Source organism: Vicugna pacos, chromosome 3 (assembly GCF_048564905.1).
Source record: "Vicugna pacos chromosome 3, VicPac4, whole genome shotgun sequence".
Lineage (NCBI taxonomy): Eukaryota > Metazoa > Chordata > Mammalia > Artiodactyla > Camelidae > Vicugna > Vicugna pacos.
Genome location: NC_132989.1, coordinates 62,855,714 through 62,866,028, shown reverse-complemented (window position 1 = coordinate 62,866,028; position 10,315 = coordinate 62,855,714).

Here is a 10,315-nt window from a genome sequence, read left to right as displayed (position 1 = left end):
TTAGAGATTTAAAACTTACTTAATTAGATAGGTGAGGCTTGTTAGAAGGATCTATTGTTGAAGCAGAGTGGCACAACCAGGCTTATAGTCTTTGTGGTATTTTTAAATCATTTGCTACTAATATATATGCCCTGCAGAAGTTTCTGCTGACTTCTTACCAGCCGAAAATGAATCATGAAAAGCTAATGTTGATACTGTCACAAAAAGTTTCAATAGTTGACCTGTCAGACAACCTAAGACCATGTTTAGCAGAATAACTCCTTCAAAAAGGCCTAGCTGAAACCTTTTTATTTCCATCGTCTCACCTATATGAATTTCAGGTTCTTATAAGTCACATTTAAAAGAAAGAAAAAAAATGTGTATCAGTTTTTCTTACTTAATGTGGCTATAAAAGACATCTGACAAAAAACATTTGCCAAAATTTTCTAGATTGATTTAGAAAGAAAAAGCTAACACCCTTTCTCTGAACAAATTAATCTAATATTTCTGGTTCATCCTTATTTTTATATTCTCTAAATATAAGGTATGGCTATAGTAAGGAGAAGTCAACTAAAGTTACTCTTTTATTATGTAATATTATGGATACAAGAAATTAGATGAACTGGTGAAACATTATGTATCTATTTGTATTAATAATATGAATGCATATAAATCTTTGACTGACAAATGTAAAAATAAAGCACTTTTGCTCCCCAAAATTGCTATTTTAAGGGTAATGTTATTAAAATCAATCCATCAAAAGACAGTGTGGATTTTTATTATGTCAGTTTTTGAAGTTTGGTGTCTTTCCTCACATTTTACTGCACTGTCGGTAGAAAATTGAGTATTTTATCAGCTTCTGGAGAAAAGGCAGCATTCTAAGCAGGAATCATGGTTGACACACTTTTTTAAAAATAATAAGCAGCTTATTTCCATTAAGACAAGAAAATTACTACTGCAGACAATCATCACTTGTAAATAATTGCAGGCATTTTAAAATGTCTGTTGAGGAAAATTACCTTTGGGATATTTAAGGACTGCTTTGAGATATACAAATTACAGATTGCCAATATTTTTTCTAGGAAGCTAATCAATTATAGATAAATATAGCTTAATCAACAGTTCAAAAATAAGTTGCTCCATTAACTTTAAAGGAGAGTATATTTTATTCCATTACCTATACTCAATGTTTGTTTTAAAACAGCTCAGATATATGTCTGACAGAACTTAACTCAGTGCCTTAATCCAGAAATAACTGTCAAATTTAATGAATGAGTGATTTAATGAATGAATTAAGAAAACAAGTAAATAACTAGTAGAAACATTGATAGAGTCAAAAATAGGTGCTTCATTAAAGGACTGACTAAAAAAAATTTTTTTTTGTATTTAAGATATTAATCTTAATTGTGTCAAAATTCTCCTGACTTGTGTCATCCTTTGCATCTCTGCCATTGTCTGGGCTTGGAGTTCTTCCTCTGAGTGGCCATAGCATGCAATGACCACCTTACCACTTTGTTATAATTTTTTATCTTCTGTGTCCCCTAATAAACTATAACCAACCTTAGGGCTAAGGTCTGTATCCCTAATAACCTAGCACCATATCTAGTGTATATCACTGTTCCAAATGATATACATTAAAATTATTTCAGTGAGTTAATAAACAAGCTCATTTAGTGGAGTGACTTGGTATACAGAGACTGGGAGAGCCAGAGAAGGCTGCCCTCAGGATATAATAGTACATCTTAAAGATAAGGAGACTTTCACCAAACAGAGTGGGAAAAAGACAGTTTAGGCAAGAAGAATATTCAAAGATATGAAAATTGCTATCTGAAAATTTTTCACTGTATCAGCAAATCAGTATATCAAAAGACCGAATGCATGAGGAAACTGGGAACTTAGAAAGATCTTGCAGCCAATGGTGCTGGTGCCCTGGCCAGACCCCTTCCACTTTTCCAGTGCTCCATTGTGGTGGGTTAAACTGTGCCCCCCAAAATGTATATTAAAATCAGAACACCTAGTAACTGTGACTACGACCTTATTTGGAAATAAGGCCTTTGCAGATGTAATCAAGTTAAGATGAGGCCATTAGGATGGATGTAATACGACTGTTTTTTTTTGTTTGTTTGTTTTGTTTTTTTAAGAAGAAGGAGATTTGGGTCCAAGACAACAGAATGACATCTAACAACACAGACACACACAGGAAGACTGCCCACTGCCTGACCCCAGAAACAATGGCAGCACCTCATTCTGTTCCAGCTATGTATTGAGGCATTAAAAGCTACCCCAAATTTAGTGATGTAAACAACCATTTCATTATGCTTGTGGAAGTTAGATGTGCTCCAGAATAAGGTTTCATTGATGAAATCTATGTGGACCCTGATCTTTAAGAACCATATTCATGTGCTCCCACAAAGTGACTGGGTATCATCATCAGAGACAGACTGCTGGGCTAATAGGACTAGTGGTCTGAGGAGTTTGAAAGTTCTTTTTGGCTATATGGCTTCTATCTTTGCATCTATATCTGTTTTATCCTTAGAAAACAGAATTTAATGATCAGCAAGAAAAACTGAAATCTGCATTGCTGGGAGGTAAAACCTGTTACTACTATAAAAATTCTGCTTTCTTACTGTGGTTAATTTTCTGCTTAATCTCATTAAATTATTTTATAGTTCAACATTGCACACAGTTGTAATTAAAATTTGATAAAAAACATCTATCATTCTTTATGATTTCTGATTCCATTTATGTGTACATAGGCAAGATTATTCACAGCCATAGCAGACTGGGCTTTTTTTAATGTGCTGGTAAAGAGAAAGAATTCTAAGGAACGTTAGCCATTTTCCTTTTTTCATTTACATTTTTTATTAGTTCTGATGTGTTCTGTGTACTACACAATATAAAATAAGCATTTGAATTCAATTGGTCTAAAGTATTGACATTTATTAGGAAAAATCAGAATTAAGGTAATTAAATGTTGAACATCTTCCAAAACATTCTCTTCTACCTTCAGGCTGCATAAGAGTAAGCTCAAAAGAAGCACTGCAATTACCACTCTGTTCTCACCATGCTGCCTAAAACCAGGACACATTTAATAATATGATCACATTGATTTTTTAAAGTTAAATAATTTGGGAGATTTTTCTTTAGTCCTTTAATATTTTAATTACTTAATCCATTCTTCTTTTTAAAAAGAATTACCTCATACTTCAGAAAATAAATGTTTGTTTTAAATAAACAAAATATTAAGCTGAATAAGATTAATAAAATTTCATACTCTATTCTTTTCTGTGTCAGTACTGAAGCACTTGTCAGTCTATATTATTTTCAGAAACACATTACAGAATTTACCAACAAAATCTGAGAAGGAACAAACAAATTTAAGCAACATTATCCTTTTTTTTAACAGCTGAAAATTGATGAAACTAGCTTTGGTCTCTTACAGGCCAATTGTTATTCAAAGAAAATCTATGCACTGTCAGGAAATTTTAGATAACACTGGAAACCTTCTATATACATCTGCTTTAAATTTAGTTAGTTATTAATAAACCTAAAATATTGTATCCTATTCAAGACAAATTGACTTTTTTATTGTTTGATCACCTCCCCTTTCAAAATCAATTTAATTTTTGTTGTTTTTTAAAAATTGTATTAAAAATTTATAATACACTTACTTCTACAGGCACCAAAGTGAAGTGAAATGGAGCATTAAGGTTTTGCCAAAATCCATTTCTTTGTTTCAGTTATCTGTCTATTTCACAAGGAAAAGATCTGACCTAAATCCTCTATTTCACTTTGGTTAGTTTTTTTATCTTTGAATATTATTCCATTTTCCCTTATAGTCATTTTGTATACTATAACCAAATTTAATATGCTACATATTCTTCAAGATATGAGATAGCATTTTCTTGGAAAATTGTTTATAAATTTTCTGTATTTACTTTCTCCAGAAAATCCAAATTTTCCTTATGTTATTTATAATCTTAACTGGCTCATTAATAAAATCACATACAATTAGACCATTATATCTAACATTATGTACTGCATTTACAAATAGAATCATTAGTACAAAAAATAGCTAAAATTATAAAGTTTTAATATAGGTCCCTTAAATTTCTCTTTAAAATTATATACTGTAATATGTACCATAATATGCTTGAAAGAGAGAAAAATGATTTAATATTGGTAGAAACAATGAAATTTTGTTAAAACATAATTAAAATAATCATGTTTTCTTGTACTTTCAAGTTGAACATAACTTTCTAACCAACATAGAAAAGTTGAAACTATTGGGTTGTTTAAAAATGATTATCAAAGACACTAATTTCAAATACCTAAAAAAAATTGTAATCTAAAATATGACATGTAAATTATATAATTGCACTCATGCCAAGGAAAGAAACTATCTAAAATCTACAGTAATGTCATAATACTTACATGGCTTAGAAACCACCTGAATATTTTAAATTTTGTCCAGAATAGTCTCTCCTAATTGAACAAAAATAGACATGAAGAACTTTCTTCCTCCTTATGTTGTCTGAAATTATCTGTAGAATCATTATTCCTTTTACTTGGGCTTTGATTTCTGTTAACTTGGAAAATCTTCAGAGAACATTAGTGCTCCAATATAAAGTTAATGGGTTATATATTCTCCTGTTAATATTATTATGATCAAATCAGACTTCTTTGGTCTTTATGATTCAGACTTAGGAATCTATCATCTTAGTTTCCTGATATATTTAAATTTGGCATCCTTAATCTCTAACACCTGTTTCTGTAATTTTTTGTGTGTGGAATTCCAGCTTCTTTAAAGCTGTAAAGTGATTACAACTCTGTATCTGTATATTTTCCACCAAATGTTCATGGCTTTTGTAAAAGAGAGAGAGGAAGCAAAAATATTGTTCTAAACAAAATTTTGTGGGTTCTGCAAATATTGTCTTTATTCATCTTGTATGTTGTTCTAATCCCTTGCTGCTTCCAGATGTCAACACCCCCCTCCCCGTTCCCTAGGTAATCTTTCCTTCTAGAAAAGCCTTAGACTGTTAATTTAAATCAAATTCTTACTCCTCTTCTTAATATGTATCTAAGCTTTTGTCTCTAATACTAGAAACAAAGGTTTTACTTTCCTCTTGAGAATGATGGGAAAAGTATTAGAATTTTTTATTCCCTTGAAGTCAGATTTATCTACATCCCCAGTATATACCCAAGACTGCTCTCAGAGGTAAATATAACTCAAATCAATTATTTTATTTCAGGTAGTAAAAATAACTTTTAATTCATCCCCTGTTTTTTATTAACTATAATTGACCTTTAGCCCCGCCCTCTCCCACAATTTCCTCCCTTCAGAATAGGATTTCTACAGTAGGAATGCAAAGAGAATGTAAAAAAAAAAAAAAAAACTCAGCTTTTGAGTTTCTGAAAAGACTTTGGAAAATACCAGATATTATAATAGGTTGAGCAATAAGGATTTTGGATCTCACATCCCCAAATGTTGAGTGTCAAAAGCCAAGTTTGTGCTGATGGTTATGCAACCACTTCAATCAATTTTTCCAAGTTTATAATAACCTATACTTCTGTTAATAATACAGAATATAATAATGATAACCCAGACTTCTTTAATAGTCCTCTATACTCAAGGTTTCCTGCATGATTTGAGTTCTCCTTCACATAATAAATGAACAATATTCTAGTTTCCTTATCTGGTGAGTTAAGAGGCGTTCTCTCACATCTTAAGTTTGTATTCTTTTTTTAAAAATTATTTTATTTACATTTAATGAAATGTAGGATTTTTTAAATCAAATGTTCTGTTTACCTTTGTTATTCAAAAAGTACACAAGGTGTAAGTATGGAGTTCCATATCTCTTCTAGGGAAGGGTAGTGAGAAAATAAGGAAACTATCAGACACACAGTGTCTGGGTTTTTCCCTTCAGAGGATGGTCTTCCCTGTGGCTCTAATCAGGAGAGCCATTCCTTCCCAATCAAATAATAATGGGATTTCCTAAGGAGCTTATTTTATTTTAATGTTATATCAAAAGCTGAGGAATGTGTGATCAGATCAGGAGGACAGATATGTTTGGGTGGCTTGAGAATTAAGTATCTTTGGGTCACATGAGCACAGACTGTGGCCTTAATACAAAAGCTTAAGACAAACAGAGAAAGTGTGGCAAGTATGATGAAAGTAGGAATGATCTCAGTACAAGGAAACAAGGGGAAAATACCAGCAGCACAGAGAAACAGTGGTATGGATTTAATAATAAGAGTTGCTATGTACTGAGCATTACTACTTGCCAGATACAATGCTAAGCACATGTGTTCATTTAATTAAAAACTAATTGTCTATTTCTAAAGGTAGAACTGAAGATAGGTTCATTACCTTCTCAATGAGTGGGTCACAGATTCACAAGGCAGGAATAGAACAAAAGCAAGTTTTAATACCACTTCCCATCTGCCCTGGATTCAGTGTGGAACAGAGGGGAGGATCAATAGAAGCCTATAAATGTTCAAGACTACAGGCAGTGGATGGCACACACTGATGGCAGAGAAGGGAGGAGGCAATGTGCCATCGGGATGCAGGATCCTAAGGTAGTTGAGCCTTTGCTGAGAAGGATGAAGCATGGAAATTCTGCCAGTGGATCTCAGCAAGTGCAGAGGCATTGGCTCAGACCAGGGGTATGTTCTGTGGACTCATCTTGCCCTGAAGAGGTGGACATAGGGCAGTGGTTTTCAACTCAGAACAATTTCGCCAATGGAGGGGACTTTTGGTAATGTCTGGAGACATAGCTGGTTACCACAGCTTGGGAGAGAGAGTGCCACTGGCATCTAGTGGGTAGATGCCAGACATATAACTAAGCACCCCTGTATAATGCACAAGACATGAACATCAACAAAGAGTTATCTGGTCCATAATGTAAATAGTTCCCTGGTGAGAAATTCTGTAATGAGTCCTACTTTTATAGGACTGAGTGCAGTTTGAGCTCTAATTGAGTATATCTGGGCATCAAGGGTTAGGGTGCTCAGAGGTAATTTAAAAAATCAATGCGTTTAAAGTATATAAGTAAAAGTAAACCATGGATTGTTGAAATGTTCTTTAACTTAATTGTGGTGTTGGTTAATGAGTGTATACATTTGTCAAACTCACTGAACAGGAATGAGATAGATAGAAAAATAAATGTTTTATTCCATGTAACTGATGCTTCGATAAAGTGAACTTTAAAAACTAAATCACAATCTCACACTCAAAACATAGTTCAAACCACCACACTATTCACTCATTGTTTTCAGCATTCATTCATTGAGCGTCTTTTTGGAGGACACTTAGGATGATACATAAGTGATCAGAAAAAAAACAAAAAACCCCCAAAATTCTCTGCCCTCAGAGCTTACATTCTAGTACTGTATCAGCATTTTTTTTAAATATTTCAGACCTACATGTTCCAATGGCCAATCTATTGAGGAAAGACAGAAAGTTAATTAAAAAGTGACATGTGGAGGTGGAATCCCAAAAGAGGGTTGTCACTGAGCCATTTGCTAATAGAACACTGAATCAGGAAATAGCTCAATCGACCCTCTGTATGGTCAGGCCATTAAAGATGGCTGTTCTCTTGCTCTATCCCTGCCCCTGACTCAACCATTCCAGTTTCCCTCACATAACTATCCAATCTTCTTAATTATAGGGCTTAGTAAAGTGCCTACATTCTTGTCCCCTGCCCCAGTTGCTGGATTCCCTGGTCACTGATGAGCCAACCTGACATCAATTCCCCCTATAAATGGTAGCCTCCTTCTTCCCCCAGTAGTGAAGATTACTGTCCTGTTCTGCCTGCCATTTGCTGTACATAGTAGGGGGTTACTCCAGCATCTTTTGCTGTAGACTTGTAAGTTCCCCTCATCACTAAACCACTGATGTCTCTGCTGCTGTCTCTGTGCTCTTTTTTTAGGTCTTGAGGCTAGGCAACTACAAGGCTTGCAGGCCTGCAGGATGCAGCCCAACACCCTTCTAACAACCTATAAAGTAAGTAACGTTACTTTCCTTATCTGAAAGATGTGGACAAATCATACAACTTTCCCAAAGCTAAATAGTTAGGGTAAATCTTGGATTTGAACCCATGTCAGTCTGATTCCAGATATGGTATATTGCCTGAAGTGTGCAACTCTGGGAAAATGGGTAGCAGCAAGAAGAATTAGGATTTGGAGCCACTGCAGCAAAGTTACAAAATTATGTATAACCACTGGATATTGAATTCTTACAAAGGTGCTCTGTAAGATTCCAGCAAGAAACAAGAAGGTCTCTGTGAAGGAGATGCTATGTGTTCAACCAAACAATTTCCAATTTCCTCTCAGACACACAGAAATCTGCATAGCATATGATTGGTTTGGATACTGGTGGTAGCTTGGGATTGGTCTAGATAGTAGAATATAGGCACAAGTAGTGCATGCCACCTCCTGACCTGGCCCCTGTGTGAGCCTCTGCCTTTCCCTTCGTAGCATGGTGGCAGGCAGCGTCAATTCAGACGACTGAGTGGAGGCCCATGAAGATGATGGTACTCGAATGACCAGGTGGAAGATTGCATGCTGAACATCTGAGTCCATTGTGACATAAGTGAGAAATAAATATTGTGTTAAACCATGGGGATTGTTACATTAGCTAGCTTTAATTAGCTTAGCACAGGCTCCATAAAGCAAAGAGAAAAATGGCTAAAGTAATCTTATAACAATTCTCTGTGTGAGGAGAATTTATGATTTATTAGTTTATTTACATGTTAATATTGTTCCAGAAAACATTTGAGGTACAGAACAAAGACACATATACATAAAGACACAAGATAAAATAAAATTGGGGAGAAAAGTGAAGCAAAGCTAAATTAAGAAAAGATGGAGACAGGACTAAAGTAGACAAAATACATCCATAGTGTCCACTGAAGGTGGGTCACACATTTCTAAGAATCAGTATAAGGAGAAAATCACAATGAAGTTCGTTTTTCACAGCACTCATAAGGCAAAAACAAATCAGCTACTCACGAGAAGCATGTTTATTTTAGTTCTAAGACCAGAGAGAAATTTCTCCTGTGGGTCCTCATAAAAATGACACCATGAAATATATTGAAACATAGCCTCAAAGAAAAAAAATCCTCCCAGTAAACATAGCAATGAGTTTCATAAGTCTCTTATTTATGAGATCCCTTAGTACAAAGTGGTAAGAAGATGCTGAGTACAATTCAGGGACAATGAAACAGTATTAAATGCTGTTCAGTGAGGGTATAACTTAATTGAGTAATGTGAAGAGGTCAAAGCAATGATACCAAGTACCATTGCAAATTAAGAAGGAAATAGAACATAAATATATCTACAATCAGTGATTTTCAAATTGAGAAATGTTAGTTTCTATATTCACCTTGTAAAAATGTACCTACCTATACTTGGCAATTCTCAATGACAAATAATTAAATTACAAATTAATCTAAAAAAAGTGAATCATCCTTAAACCTTCATTGAGATTAAGCAATAAAGTTGGAATATAAAACAGTAAATGCTTTTAAGGAAAAAAGTATTCAAAAGTACTAAAACGAGATGAAGAGTAAAATATACAGCTTGATCAAGTAAATTTTTTTTAATTTTGTTTTGTTTTGGTTTTTGGTTTTGGTTTTGGTTTGCTTGTTTTTGCAGAAACTTTTCTTCCAGTTGGTCATCACTAAATCGTTCAGCAGGCTGGCAGAATTTCCAACCCTAACTGCCTCACTGAAATCACATTTTCTCCTTTCCTAAAACCAGGTATTTTTTCCCCTCTACAAGTAAAATTTCAAATAAAAGTTAACCCTGCATTCTGACTTTAACTCTATAGTAGCAGGAAATTCTAAAATTTAAAACCAAAAGAAGTTTGTTAATTTGAGTTTTTCAGTGTAGGATAGAAACATATAATTTCTTCGCTAAACAATTTATTTTTAAATAAACTCTAACCTAATTCTTAAAAATCTAATATAGTATCTATTGGGAGAAATGACAAATATTGTACTTTAATTTTTAGAAATACTGTTCTATATAATGTAATTTTAGTCTCCAAAGACTCATGTGGGTTTAGAAAGCACATTGCTTACTCTATAATATCCATCCTATTCACTATTTAAAATAATTGGTTTTTTTTAAAAAATATAACTTTGGATTAAACTTCATGTCCCTAAAGATCTTTTCTATTTTGTTTCAATCCATAAAATGTCTCATTTGTCTTAAAATTCATTTTATAGCAAATGAGTATCATACTAAATCAAAAGCTTCTCAAGGATGAGTCACATTTTTCTTGACAGCTATTAAGACTCAATTTAGATTGTTACACTACATGTACAAGAAC